This window comes from Cavia porcellus, unplaced genomic scaffold, assembly GCF_034190915.1.
Source record: "Cavia porcellus strain 051 isolate PalLab524CR breed Dunkin Hartley unplaced genomic scaffold, mCavPor4.1 scaffold_20, whole genome shotgun sequence".
In the NCBI taxonomy this organism is placed as follows: Eukaryota; Metazoa; Chordata; class Mammalia; order Rodentia; family Caviidae; genus Cavia; species Cavia porcellus.
In genome coordinates this window covers 34,850,396-34,865,671 of record NW_026947503.1, presented here as the reverse complement: position 1 = coordinate 34,865,671, position 15,276 = coordinate 34,850,396, and the positions used below count along the sequence as shown (strand labels likewise).

The window sequence follows — 15,276 nt, the reverse complement described above, 5'->3', positions numbered from 1 at the left end:
GAGCAAATCACCAATGAGCAAAAGTTTCTCAGTTTCTTTCTTCAGATTCTTGCAAGAGAGAATCTGATTGGCTCAGCTCTGTATCCTAACCAGTGGACCTACCAAGGGGGCATGAGGTACCACTTCTGGTCCTATTAGACTTGGCTTCCCCTCCCAGGAGAAGAGTGATAAGAGTGTGTGTGTGTGTGTGTGTGTGTGTGTGTGTGTGTGTGTGTCTGTGTGTGTGTGTGTGTGTGTGTGTGTGTGTGTGTACTAGTCTCTTGTAAAGGTGTGTGTGTATCTGATCTAGGCCCTCATCAGGGACAAGGCTGTGGATTAGGCACTCATGACAATGATCTGTGAGGTCTGACCTTTAACTCTGAGAGTTCTGGGCAATGTCCTATGACCCACAGGCTTCACTTTACTGTCCTTGAATCTTACAAGGCAAGGTCTGCCGGCCTTTTGTTCCATTAGGAGCTTCAAGGCTTTGTTTAATGATGATTGCAAACCCTTTCTGCTCTGCCAGAAGTAAACCATTAAAATTTGTCCTTTTGCCAAACCTCATATTTGGAGATAATCTTAGAGGTCTAATTTATTTTAGAGATATGGATACTGAGGCCCAGAGGGAGGAAATGTCACACCACAGGAGATGTCAGGTGGACACTTTGCCATGTCATATGCATAGCATGCTCCCAATTGATATTTCTTAGTTTATTTCTTTTTCTACACAGTTGCTTTCTCATTGTCTCCTGTCCATGTCCTTTCCTCTACAACCGGCAGCCACCTTAGGGGACTGCTTTGCATTTGGCGTTCAAACGATGGTCTCTGGGTTGTGTAGTGGAAGCTGAGAGGAAGTATGGCTGAAATTCAACCTGATTCTATCAAGTCATTATCTCTCTAGGCCAACACCACAGTAGTGGTACAGATGCCAGCCTGGCAATTTCCTTCTGCGGGGTCAGTGGCTGCACGCTGCACACTGCAATCATTTTAGCCCCCGCCAAAGTCATTATTTCTGCAGTGCTCCCAAGCCAATGCCACATGACAGGCACTTGGGCCACTGCTGAATCCCTTGCAGTAGAAAGTCAAAAATGGCTTTAGTTCTCACTTTCCTAGAAGTCTTCTCTGACCATTGCAGCCTGCTAGGAATCCTGAGTTCAGTTTAAATCACCCTCATGCAGTGAACCACTTACCTTCTTATGGTGACCTGGATGTCAGCCTGGTTACAGCTGCTTTCCCATAGCACTTTGGTGGTTCCCACAAGGCCTTCAATCAATGTGAGGTAGTGGCAGGTGCTGTTCAGTGGTTGGGTATGGGTTTAGCACATGTGAAGCCCTTAGTTTAATCTCAGCAGCGAAAAAGTTACACAAATTAAATACACACATATCTAAATGTGAGGAATTGGGGTGGGGAGGGTAACATTTCCCTAAAAACTATAGAGGGAACAGAGAGAAAGAGTAGAGAGATAAAGAAGAAATATTTCTTTTTGCTATTGTCTTAGGCAAGTACTGATTAGAAGCAATTGCCTAAAACAAACAAAACTACTCTGCTTTGCATTTCTAAGCTATTTGGCTACTCCAAATCTGATAGTTACCCAATGCTAGTGTCATTTTCCCAGGAGCCTCTAGTTCACTAACTCAGCAGCTTTTCTGATTCTAACTTCTAGGCCGGGTACAAAGTCAATGGCAATGCGGGGAGGAAGGGTTTCAGATGAGGCCCAACCCGTTTCCTGCCACTCCTCTACCAGGGAACTCAGTCTGAGGGATCCATAGGGCCATCTCCCAAGTCCACATTCCACCTTGAAACAGCTGTCATCAGAGGCCACCTTGGAGAGCTGTCAATAAGAAAACAAAAATGGCAGTGTTGGGGAAGAGACTGCGTGGAAGATCTTAGGAAGGCTAGTGAAGGTTTATTAGTGTGGAGGTAAAGCAGAGAGAAAGGCTCTGAGGACATAGAAAGGCAGAAGGTAAGTCTGATGTGCAACTGTGTGGAGTTTGGGGATGCACCCCAGAGAAGGTGGATTGGATGGGGGTCTTCGGACAGCAAGGTAGGGAGGAAGAGAGCATAAACCACAGTCTGCTGAGGGAGGCAGGTAGGAGCCAAGGATCCTAGAAGACTAGCCTAAATTAGTTCACACACTAGAATGAGCTCTTCCTCCCTGGATTCCTCCCTGCAACACCAACCCTGCTGGCCTGACTCTACAGAAAGAAAGTCAGGAATCGGGGCTGGGGATTAGCTCAGCGGCATAAGTGCCTGCCTTGCAAGCAGGCAGTCATGAGTTCGGGGATTAGCTCAGCGGCATAAGCGCCTGCCTTGCAAGCAGGCAGTTGTGAGTTTGATCCCCGGTACCGATAAAAAGGAAAAAGACAAAAAAAGAAAAGATAGCTGCCTTTGGTGGCAGAGCCTAGAAGACCATAGGGAGGATTCAAACCCAGGGTTCAGGCTAACTTGAGAGTATGTAGTTTCCACTACCTAGCTCACTCTAGGCCCACATCCTACACAGATGCCCTTGCTGTCCACGGGCGTTTTACATTCCACTCCGTTTCCTTTACAGATGGCATCCCTGTCAGACAATGTGCAAAACCAGCAAGGTAAAGAAATGAGAATTTGCTGAAAGGATAGAATCCAGTGCTATCAGTTAATATTTTGTAAACCCAGGAAATTGTCCAGATGTTAAAACATAAAAATAACTAAACCAATGAGGCATAAATGCTAAGAGGGACAAAGCAGCGGGAAGAGTCAGGTGTGCTACAGTCTGTTCCTTTGGTGGGAGGCAGGTCTGGGCCTGGCACCCAGACACCTGGCTTCCAGTACCCACTCTGCCTTTTGGCAACACTTGGCTGTGGATGAGCTGCTAGAAACTCAGCCTGCTGGCTTTCTCCAGCAGGGCATGGAGTTGGGTGGTGTCACCCACCATGCCCTCACCATGTCCTTTGGTACTAAATATTAAGTGAGTTCCCTACAGGATGTGAATGCTGTTCTCCTTTCTATCCATGACTTGGCTTCTTCCAAGCTCAGGCCTAAAACATGTTCTCTACATAAAACAAACTCTCACCTTCTGGGAAGCTGTCCCAGGCTCCCCCTGCCCTCTGGACTCACATTCCCTCTTTCTATACTGCCCAGCTCAACTTGACCCTTCTGTGATGCCAAATTGCTGGGACAGTCAGAATCAGCCCTGTGCTCTGGCATTTGGAGCCTTTATCCTTTGTAGTTTTAGTCAGATGCATGTCCATTCCTTTGACTCTGTTAAAAATCTTAGGGAAGGGGGCTGAGGATTTAGCTCAGCGGCATAAGCACCTGCCTTGCAAGCAGGCAGTCTGAGTTTGATCCCTGGTACCGATAAAAACGAAAAAGACCAAAAAAAAAAAAAAAAAAAAAAAAAAGTCTTAGGGAAAAAGGCATCATAACAATTCTTTGCATAAATATGCCTTTCCTGACCCCTCCCACTCCATCCTGGTTGCCTGCTCCTCTGAGGGTTCCACAGCACTTTGTGCTTATTCTGTTAAGTGTTGATTTGTCTCCTGTACTTTCATGGACTGTGGGCCTTTGACTAAACTGAGTTTCTTGGGAGATCAGAGTAAGGGCTTTCATGTCTTGGCGTTCTCAGATGTGTCTAGTCTGTAGAAAGGCTCAGCAAATGTAAGCATACATGGTTACATGTAGCATACAGCAGTTCTATGTGTCTGACTTTCCTGCTCTGTGGGGCATAAGCATTTTAAATTTTTCCTAGAGGCTGCTCTGTGCCAAGTTCAGTTTTAACAGTGGTGATTTGGTTAAGCGATGACTGAATTATCCACAGCATCAAATTCTCCTAGTTACCCTGTTTCAGCCTTTAGAGCGGCCAATGGAAAATTAATTGGTTGCAAAGTGCATATCTAATTACAACATCCCGCCCCTGCCACAGCGATGCTCAAATGTTAATTGTAACATATGCATCTCAATAACCGGTGAAGGCACTTAATGCAGCATTAATAACGTCACCCCCACCTCAACTCCCCGCCCCCAGTGCATAACACAAAGCTCCCTTTTATCTGCCATTAGGACAGGCTGCGCTTTAAGCGTTGAAGTCCTCATGCTTGTAGCCTTCCAACCCTCTAAAACTAAGCCCGGACCGTGCCTCTGTCCTCAGTCCTCCCCACCACAGAGGTCCCCACTCAGGTCTCGACAGAGCCTGAGCATCGTTGGATGGTAAGTTTTCGCGTCGCCAGACCGAGCTGTCTGGGAGGCTCAGGCTAATGCCCCGCGTCCCCGCAGCACTCGGCTCTCCAGGGCCCGCCATCCCGGCAAAGAAAGGCGAACTACATTACCCAGCAGGCCTGCCACCGCCCTCTTTCCTTTCAAGTCTGCACGTGGCCGGAGGGGGAGGCGGGACCTGGACGTCACTCTCCTACATTCTCTTTCCCTGTGTCAGAACCGGGATCATTTTTTTCCCCTTTCCTCTACTCCCTCCCCCTGTCCGCCCCTCCCTCCCTCGGTCCCTTCCCTCCCTCCCTCCCCTCTAGGCTGGGTCCGTGCGCCCGGGCGCCGGGTCCGCTCCGCTGCTGGGACGCGCGGAACTCGAGGCAGGAGTCGGCTCTTCGGAGCCACGTCCCTCCCTTCCCCTTCCCTGCCCCTTCCCCCACCCCGACGCAAGCTTGGCGCGACAGCCAGACGAACCCCGAGGTGAGCATCCTTGTCTGCCCTCCTCTTTGAGTGGTCTCGGATTGCGGATCGATTCGGGGGCCGGAGAGGAGGGCTGAGTGACGCGCGCGTGCTTGTGGATAAATCCGGGACGCCCGCGGGAGACAATTAGCCCCCTTCCCCCTCCCTGCGTCTCAGCCGGCCGGGTGTACGCACCCATCCACCGTCCCCTCCTCCGCTGTGTAGGGGACCTCGCCCCCTCCCTGGGTTTGTCTCCCTCCCAGCCGCGTGCCCCTCCCGGTGGGGAGCCTAGGCCCTGGAGCTCCCGCGCCGAGGGGACTGGTGGGGGACGCACGGCTGGAGCCCGACTCGCGTTGGAGCCGCGCGCGGTGTAGCTGCTGTCATGTGCCGGGTTCCGACCCGGAGGGAGGAAGCCAGCGAGCCCGATTCCACTCCCTTTTGTTTTGAAGCCCGCATTTGCTGCATCGAGCAGTTGGTCTAGTACCCGGCAAACTTGCAGCTGTTGTGACCGCGCTCGGCCGAGGTAGGGTCGTGGCGGCCGCAGGCTGCAGCACTCGGGGCTGCCGGCCCGAGGGTCCCCGAGAGTGTTCCTGCACGCCGCCCCTCCCTGCCCTGGTGACAGATTGTGTCTGTGGCAGCGGCCGGGGATAAGTGTGTGCGCGCGCCGGGCTCCGCGGGCCCGGGAGATCTGTGGTCTAGACAGGCTGCGACCCCTCCCTGCGTCCCCGCTGAGCCTGCAGCCGCAGGGGGCCTTAGAGGCCGGGGTAGGGGATGGGGGCAGAGGAGGAAACCGAATTGGTGGATCTGCTGGGTGGCAGTTTGGGCCAATCCCTACGGTTGTGATTCTGTTGGCTTTTTAAATGATTACTCGGGTCGCCGCGGCGCGATCGGGCCTGGGACCACAGACGCCCAGCCGAGCAGGGGTTAAGTTGGCGACGGGCTCTGAAAGCCAGCGTTTGGTGGCGGGTGCCCCGAGCGGCTGCTGGGTGGGCTTCGGCTCGGCTTCGTCAGGACGCAAGCCCGCGACTGTCTCTGGAGCCCGTAGTAAGGAGAGCGGGCGGGACCGTGGCTTGGGCTGCGGTGGAGATCTGGGGTCCTCCAGGATCGCGCGCCAGTCCTGGGATGCGACCGGAGGAGGAGACCCCGGGACCGAGCGCTTGACGTGGACATTTCTTTCCACTGACGTGGAATCCACCCTCTGGTCCGAGCGGTGCTGGTTCTTTGTGGTTTCCCGGAGTTTTCAGGGTTAGGGCTGCGAGCGTGTGAGCAGAAAGGGGGCGCGGCATGGAGAGGGTAAGGATGGCTGGCGGCGCTGTGCGCGTCCGCACCGCACCGGGAGGGTGAGGCGCCGCCTCCCCCGCCCAGCTGTTTGTGTGTGTACACACCGCTTAGGCGTGGAGTGGGGGCGGGGCAGGCCGCAGCGTAGTGCGGACGCGCGTGGGCCCGGAGTCCCGGCCGGATCGGTCTAGCAGCCCCTCCTTGTCGGACTCGGGCAGCTGTCATGTCTGCGTTCGCGGGGTACCTGGAGAAGGAAGGAATCGCGTGTCTCTCGGCCAGGCGAGACCCTTGGAGTCGCGTGTGCTTCGGCAGCCGTGGGAGAATTTCTCGTCCACGGTGCGGCCCCTCCCTCTCTCCGGGTCCGTGCAGCCCCCTTAGCAGGGGTGCGGGAAAGAGCGGAGGCCGGGGCTGGCGTGTGTTGGATGCCCCCACCACCAGCAAGCTGACCCTTGAACCAGAGTGCCCAGTGGGTGCGCTGTCTTTGCAGTCGGGAAGAGACTCTGCGTACTTTGCCCCCGCCCCCCAATCCTTCAGTCTGAAGACTGGAGCTCAGGGTCTGCCCTGCCACCCCAGCCTGGGCTCAGCCCGCAGCAACCTGCAGCCCAGCCACCCACGCCGCCCTACGCTCTAACTCTGCAGCTTGGGGATTATCTCCCTGGTTAGGGACCAAAGAGGCCGGGAGGGAGCAAGCCTGGGAGCCGTGGGCTCCTCGGGGCTGGAGCCTGCACCGGGTGTAAGGGACAGCAAGAGCGCCGCCTGGCAGAGCTAGAGCACAGGAAGAAGCGGTCGGGAGCACGGGGAGGGGCGCTGCCTGCCCAGGCCGGGCTCCTCTTGCCCAGCGCTGGGGCTGGGTCCTAAACCTCTGGAATCCCGGCTCCCAGCGGGCAAGCGCCCTGCGAGAAAATTGTCCGGATTTCAAGACACCCAGTTGTAGAGGAATAGTATTCCCAGGACAAACCCTAGAAGGTGGCCAGGACGCTCTGGGGGCTAAGTAAACTCTCTTTGAGTGTTTGAAACTGTATTGTTTCACCAACACGGATCGGCTGGTTTCTTGTGTCAGGTGTCCAAGCTGGTAACAAGGCTCAGAGGCAGTAATTTTGTAATGTGTTCTGGGTGAAATGTCATCTGTGATTAGCAGATTGCTGAAATAATAATGTGTTTATATGACTTTACAAGGCAGCTCTCCTCCCACCCCTGACCCCTGGTCACTTCATTTCTTAAGAGTATCCTGTGAGGTAAGCGATTGTCAATCCCACTTTACAGATGAGCACGTTGAGGCTCAGAAGTGATGTAACTTGCCTAAGGCTTCTCACTAGGGAAGGACAACTTTCTTTCCTCTGATTTCTCTTTGAATCTCACAGTTTTGAGTGACCACTTTTTTGAGATTGGGTTCTTGATTCCTTAGGAAGTACTGAACCAGAGATGGGGAATAAATTATAGTGGTACTTACTCTTTTTCAAAACACTTGATTTGCTGACAGCTCCTAATTAAAGGACTGAAGTGTTAATCACTCGTCTAATAAGTGGCTGTTGGTGAATGCCTATCAGCTGTGATGTACCAGTACATGCCAGCATATAATAGATGCATATGCTATATACGTGATTATACCATACATGCCCATGTTTATATAGATGTGTTCAGGGACTTCTTACTGAAGGAAGCCAAGGTCTTTTCTTCAGTTGCTGGCTTCATAATTATTAAATTCAAAATGCGGATCCCTGAGAAACCATCCCAAAATTTTTCCCCTGTCTTCCTCCCCAGGATGGAGAAGTCCAGAAAACAGCAAAGACACTGCCTTCATGAATTTCAGAGAGTTCACGTAGTTGATGATTTCTCAGACACAGCCTGGAGAGATTTTAGGTTTGGGCAACTAAACAAAGAATCTCCTATTCATTCACAAATATGCTTTGGCCAAGACAAGTTCATATATCTAGAAGTACACTCAAGAAAATTTAACACATGGTATCTGCCATGTGTTAGATTTTGAAAGTGTTTTCCAGTTGTAGAGATAAAAGTACAGTATATGCTTATCAAGTGCCTATTTAGGCCAGATACTCTCCTTGTTTTGGGCACACGAATATAGTGTTCCAGGAGTAGTACAATGCAATAACAGCATCCAAAAGGGAACAAATCATAAATATTTTAGGGCACTCACTGTACGACTCAGTTTCACATATGTTGGTTACAAGGGTCCATAATGCTAGTTCTCTTAGACCAGATATGAAAGGATGCAGTGGAGGAATGCTTCTGGGTCCCTAGTACCTTGAATTTTTGTCTGTTTAGAATCTCCCCAGTAGGCCCAAAGTTACGTCCTTCTGAAGAAGGAAGGCAAATAATGAAAACCTGAAGCCAACTAACAGGATCCTCTGAGGGATGAGGTGTTCCGCATGGTTCCTCCCCGACCCTGAGGTGCTGTGACTCAGTGGAAGCTGTGGCTTTGGTCATGGTCTCACCCAGGCCCTGGCTGGGTTTCGTCATTTATGTCTTACAGGTTTGTTCAGATGTTTTAGTATCATGCTACTGTTTGTCTATTCCTATGTTCACTTATGTGGTCCTTAATATTGACCTCCAATTTCATTTCAGTTTTGGGGTTTATTGCCTTTGTTTTAAGATTATATGATTTATAGTTCAGATGGTGAAAGAGAAAGCAGGAGATGGGTGGATAGTTGGGGGGAAGAATCCTGTACCCAGAGATTATAGAAAGTACAGACAGGCAAAGTGCAATTTTTGATACTGCTGCAAACCTGATGACCTTTCTGCATAACTTACATTTTTATACTCTTTGAAGAAGGGCTCATTTCTTTCTGCTACTGTGGGCCTCTGAGCTCAGCTGCTCAGTGTCAGGCCTACATTTTTTTCTGCATGAAGCCCAAGCTGAGCTGTGAGCTGAACAGAGTCAAAAGAGACTTGCCTGTGGATCACAGGTACCCAGGTTGAGTAGGACCTCACAGATGGTGTACTGTCATGTGAAAACTTCAAGGCCCAAGATCAGAGGAAACCCTTGGCAGAGTGGGTCAAGAAATCTTGGATATTTATATGTCACCTAATCTTTCTCCAAATCAGATATTTTATGGAAGAGACAGGTCTTTATTTCTCAAAGAGAACTCTCCGACTTCTTCCATTTCTCAGATTCTGATAAAAGCTCTAGAGTTCATCTTTAGCTTGAGGGGCCAGCGATTTAGCTCAGCAGCTTAAGCATGAAGTTGTGAGTTTGATTCCTGGTAGAAAAAATAAAATTTAGCTTGAGGATGCTTTCCTTGAAGACTTATCTTTTTGCCTTGTATTTCGTCTTTAGCATTTGGGAATGAACAAGGACATGCATCTGGGACAGGTTGTGAGCCTTGGGCCTTCTAGCATTGTTGCTTGTTCTGTGGTTTTCCAGCCTTGCGGGAGGGTCCTGAGTCATCTCCTGCAAGTATCTGTTATCATGTTATGTCTGCATGTTTCGTGGAAGAAGATCCATAGATACCATTTGATTCTCAACTGAATCAAGGACAAAGCTGATGGTGAAAGAGGACAGTAAGGTTGGGCAGGTGGTTAGTTGGCATAGAGACTAACATCCTCTGTGCTTGATGTGGCTTGTTTTCACATTTCACACAAATTGCTCAATGAGGCTGTAAGCATTATCAACCTGTGAAACTCATCATCCCCATTTTGCCTTTGAGGAAACTGAGTCTGTGGTTAATGACGTGTTCAAATCACAAATCAGTGCCACCTCAAACTCTGCCTAGGGCCGAGGTGGTGCACAATTGTCATTTCATTACAATTTTGTGAGTAGAGTGCCTTGAACCTTTTCTTTGTGTCTACTGCTAATTTGTATCTAGCTATGAAGCCAGACCTAACTGCTAACTAACTAACCCAGAGGTTGTGATAGATGAAGGACCGGGAGGCAGTTTCCATAGCAACAATATGTAAAGTGAGGCTGGTATGGGTGATTTCAGAGAAGAGATGAATTTGGGAGCAGGTCTGAGTGAGTAGTAGAAGAGGTTTTTAGGCTGCAGCAGTGGCACAAAATGGGTAAAGGGAAACTGTATGCATGGGGTAGGATAGAACAGACCAGAGAGGTTTGGTTGATTGTCCTTCAGTCAGTGTGAGCTTAATCATCACTGGGCTGTTTCTGTGCTGTTCGGAGCTCTCTACTAGGCTCTGAGCTACAATAGTGAGCAAGAACAGTCCCTGCCTCAAGGAGCCCACTGTCTAGGGGAGAAATGCTTACATTCAATACAAATGCCATGGTAGAGGAAATGCTTTTTACAGTAGCCTGATGTTATGCACTTCAATCAGGGAAGGCTTCCTGAAGGAGACAACTGGGGAACTGAATCTTAACAGAAAAAAGGAACTAGCAGAGGAAAGTACAAGAGAAGTACATACAGGGAAAAGGAATGGTGCACACAAAGCCTCAGAGGCCTGAGACTGCCTGGCTGTGGGACTGAACGGCAAGCTGTGAGGTCAAAGTCAAGGGCAGTGAAGCAGGCAGTGCTCAGAGCTGAAGAACTTTCTGTGGCTGTGCAGCCATAGATCAGAAGGGACTGTGGCTGGGAGCCAGGGGGCTCCTGGGCTGAGGAGGTTGCAGGTAGTGATCAGGTCCCAGAGAATGGCTCTGTAGCCAAGGCTGTGTACCTAGCAATGGTCCAATTAGATGTCAGGCATATTTGAGGGGCACAAATCTGCAGCAAATGCTTGGATTTGGGGGACAAAGAGGAACCCCAGAGACGCACTGGTGGGTAACAACTGAGCTGAGAAGCTTGGGTGGCTTGTGCAGGTCTTCTGGGGTCGGGGTGAGAAGGAAGATTTTGGGGAATTCAATGTCACGGGCATTGGATTGCAATCATAGGCCACAACACATAAGGTAAAAGAGGACAGAGTGTGGGTAGGATCCACAGCTCCTGAGAGTGGGGAAACCTCTGCTACAGAGTGTGTTGGGGTGGGGACTGCCATAGAAAATAAAAGCAAAGCTCTTCCCATTGTCAGAGAATCCTTTGTCATGCAGGGCCGCTCTTCAGGGAAGCCAGGAAGGATGCTGTGTCATGCTGGAGGCCCAGCTGGCAGAATCCAGCAACAGCCATCCGGCTTCAGCTGGAAGCATTAATTAGGGAAGAGAAATTTTTGTTTTTAACACCCGCAAGGATGCCTGTCCCAGCCCACAGGGGTGAGTATAGGGTGGGGAGCTTGGGGGCCTGCTTCTAGGAGCAGGTGGTTTAGCTGGGGAGGCAAGGCATGAGCACAGGAAGCCACTAAAAAGCTGTAACAAGCTGAGCAAAGAATGGAATGCAAATTAGCCAGGAGAGCTTGGAGAGACCTCTGTTGAGGCTGCAGTTCATTGTTCTTAGGCCCAGACTGAGTCTTTTCATTTTGAATTCTCTGGACCTAAAACAGAGTGGCACACAGAGGTGTGGGGCTTCAAGCGAGGCTCTGTGTGATGTAGTTCCAGTTAACTGTTGAGGGTGGAAGATAAACCAGGGAAGGTTTCCATGAACGAGTCTAAAGGGGGCATCCCAACGCTGAGTTAGAGGACTTTCCGTACCACCGTGGAATAAAAACCTGGATACCTTCCAGCTACAGAGCACCCAGAAATGCCATGAAAGATGTAACCTGCATCCTTTCAAAGAAGAGCCAAGTGCACAGAATGAAAGGGAGAGTAGCAGGCATTCAGAAGCAAATGCAGTGGGTTGTAAATTCTGCCAGACTTGAGCAGGGGTGGTATTGAGGGGCAGCTACCAATCTGAACCCCTGAGAGTGGGGGCCGAGTCCTGGCACTGTGTCTTCTAGGCCTGGAAATGAGACCAGGTATCTGAATGGAGAACCTTGCCTCAAATGGGACCCGGTTGAAGGCTTGTGTGCCTGGAGGAGGGTGTGGGCTACTTCTGGGCTGGTGGTTTCATTGTCTTGACCTGGATTTGAAGTGGGGAAGGTAACCTTTGGAAATTAGAAACCTTGGGCCTGTTAGGCTTTTGATGTCATCGGGAGGTTCCTGGAGAAGTTCGCTTGTAAAACGGTGGGGTCAGGGTCCTCCCAACGGTGAGCTTGATTCAGACAAAAGCATTAGGAGATTTAAGTCCCTCTTGGCTGACTTATATCTTCCCCTTAGGGAGATGCATCAGTGCAGTGTGAATGAGTGAGTGGGGTGGAGAGGACTGCTGGCCTGCGGTGAGCCTGTTTGGGGAGGCCAGGACCTACTCTATTGCTCCTTGCTCAGGCCAGGCCCTGACAGAGGAGGTGCCTTCCAGACTTCCCATAAGGGGAACCCATGCAGAGCCCAACAGCTGCTGCTTATCAGAACCATAGGCCACCACAACTTCCTCATGCCCTGTCTTCCGTTTCTGGGGTTTCAAGCTTGGGAGCCATCCTAAAGGTTACCTGGCCAGCCCTCCACCTGGTGTGGGAATTCCAGCCTGAGCAATCCTTGAAGTGGGATGTTCCCCTCTGAGGAGGATGCTGGAGCTGGGATGCCCTTTCCTGGAGCCTCAGCCACTTCCTAACTAATACCATTTTCAGTCCTGAGACACAATTTCTAATCCTTTCCTAGTCTTTTTGTTTCTGCTAGAAATGCCTCAATTGGATTCTGTGAGAACCAGTCGGTTTCTGTTCTAATGTGCTTAGCACAGAGGCAGCTTGTGGAGACAGATGTCAGGCTGGATGACCTGGCTGTGTGGGCACAGTCCATGATGTGAAGATCCGAGCAGCCCCAGTGCTTCTCCAATCCTGAGAGAAGCAACAACATTCATGAAAGTCTTTCTTCCAACACCTAGGACACTTTTCAGTAAATGAATAAGTGACCTGGAAATTCTACATAAGGAGCTGACATTTGTGAGCATCTATTATGTTAGAGGTTCTTTGCTGGGGACTGAATATGCCTCACTGAATGGAAGGAAATTCTGTAATGAGTTAGATAGAGGAAGAGAGATGTAGAAATTTCTCACTATGGTGGTGACAGGGAGCCCGGAAATTCTGAAAGAATGTGTGTGGTTCCATCCAGAGTGAGAGCTGACACACTTCCTGTGGTGTCCACTTGTCGGACTTTCCCTCGGGGTAGGCGAAGCCCTGATGTCACCTCCCTGGGAAGCCATACTCTTGGGGCATTTGCTTGGATATGAATAGAAAGTGGCCAGCTATATAAGTCACACCTCAGAGTGTCCCCTAACAGGATGGTGTTCACAAAGTAGGTTTTAGAGCCTGAGTTTATCTGTTTATTAGTCTGTTTACAGTGCCATAGGCTCTTCTAGACAAAAATAGGCTTTTTGTTCTTCTGTCTTCCTGTGTGGACCGGATGGTTGGTGTTGGTGACTGTGTGGCTTGTGTATTCTCTAGTGCATGCCAGGTTATGGAGAACTGAGCTGCCTATGAGGTGAGGTTGCAGTAGACAGCTGGCTGCCCAGATGTGCTCTGTTACTTTCTGCAGGATGCCATGCTGACATGGGTAGCGATGAAATCAGGAATTCTAGGAATGCACCCAACTACCTCTCTTCTCCCTCCAAACACCATTTCCAGTTTGGCAGTCCTTTTAGCTTAATGCCCTTGCATGTAAACATCTGGCTCAGGGTAGCAGCATCTGTGCTGGGTTGGGCTCTGGGAACAAGGCAAGACAAATGGAATAAAGTAGACAGGGCCTGACCTCCACCTCTTACCTGATGGCTGAGATAGAAGAGCTTCAGGCTGGCACAGTGAGTGCTGGGAAAGGAACGTGCAAGGTGCTGAGCAGCCAAAGGAGAGTGGCTGTGCCAGTTTTTATCCAAATGGGTAATCATGCCAGGATGCGTATGTAGACTGATGTTTTAGTTACTTTTCACTCGTCACTGAGACAAAATACCTGATGCCCAAATTTAGGGAAGGAAAGGTTTATTTTTTACAGCTCTTGGAAGTTTCAGTCCATACTCAGCTGGCTCCACGCAGCAGGGTGGTATGGCAGGCCACCATTGCGCTGCAAGCAGCAAAGCACAAACTGGCAAGAGAGAGAGAGAGACACACCTTTTTCTCACCTTTACATCATATCCTGGCTTGACCCCTAGGCAGGTGTAGCACTCATACCACATTTGAGCACTAGACAACAAACCAATCATAGATGCTAGATTTGGTTGAGTCCATAATTGCATGAGGCTTGGGGGCCACTGACATAAACCATGACAGATACTGTCCTGCTCAAGTGAAAGCTTATGACAGAAAGGCCCAGGGAGGTGTACACACATAGGTCACACCATTATTGTTGTAGTGCATGTTCTACATTGTTTGTACTGCAGGATGCACAGAGAGGGCAGGGGTATGTATTAGGCTCACACACAAGAGATACTGGCATTTCTCTTCATGTTTTGTTTAAAAGGTTAGAGAGGAATATGGTATCTATGGGAACCATAGACTTGGAAATCAGACATGGCTGTGTCTATAGCCAAAGGCCTCTATTTTATATCTTACCATAATCTCAGTTGTGGGCTTTTGAGAAGAAGTATGGAGAAATAAAAACCACTTGGCTGGCAAGATGTTATTGGGGATACTGCACTAATAGTGGCTTTAAAAGCTAGATATTACAGAAATAAAAATAAAAACAAAAAATCAAAGTATTTCGCTGGGCATGTTGGTACATGCCTATAATCCCAGCTACTCAGGAGACTGAGACAGGAGGATTGCTTTAGCAACTTAGTGGAACCCTGTCTCAAAACAAAAAAGGCTGGGTATACCTTAGTAGTAAAACATCCTTGAGTTTGATCCCTTGTATTGAACAGACATACAAACAAATAAAAAAGTATTTGAAATCATATAGCCAAAAGTCTAAGGTATCAGGGATTTTAGAATTGATTAATTCTGTGGATCAATGATAAATTTAAGTATTCATTTTAACATAAATTCTAGGAATATCCTAACAGTCATCCCAACTGATTAGACCCCTTGGGTCTTAGTAAGTTGCCTGGGATGGCCTTGAACTTGTGATCTTCATCACATTGGTCTTTGTCTCAGGCTTGTCCTTTTGACATAGCATGGCTGCCACTCTGCAGGCATCATACTCTCATGTAATTATATCCAAAGTCAAGCAGGAAGGTAAGTTTTTCCACCTGTGTCTTCATTTTACTGGGAGCATGGGACCTTTCCCAAAATTCCCCTGCTGGAATTTTCATCAAATCTCATTTGAAAGAAATAAGTCAATAGATCTCGCTCTGCTCTAGGGCAGACTGAGAAAGCAAGTCCCTGGTGTTTTCCACCTCACTGATAATAAGAAGTGCTTGGATAAGCCTCCCCATGTTTTTATTTATTTGAGAGAAAGCTTGACTTCTCATTGCTGGGATAAAATATCGAATACCCATAAGTTAAAAGAAGAAAGGTTTACTTTGGCTCATAGTGTGTAGAGGTTTCAATTCATAGTTGCCTGGTTCCAAAGCAGAGAAAGACTGCAGA

At 49.3% G+C, this 15,276-nt stretch overlaps 1 protein-coding gene across 4 annotated transcripts in view; it reads left to right on the top strand.

The window, feature by feature from the left end:
- Window positions 1-4,374: 4,374 nt before the first annotated feature.
- Ctif (cap binding complex dependent translation initiation factor) overlaps window positions 4,375-15,276 on the top strand; it is a 288,191-nt gene continuing 277,289 nt past the window's right edge. For 2 of the 4 annotated variants that reach the window (XM_005005538.4, XM_013157177.3), the window contains exon 1: window positions 4,375-4,638. The gene's annotated coding sequence lies outside the window, so the exon portion shown is untranslated. Of the gene's footprint in view, window positions 4,639-4,711; window positions 5,141-15,276 lie in introns of those variants that run through there. The other 2 variants (XM_063231710.1, XM_023566851.2) reach the window with 2 other exon arrangements.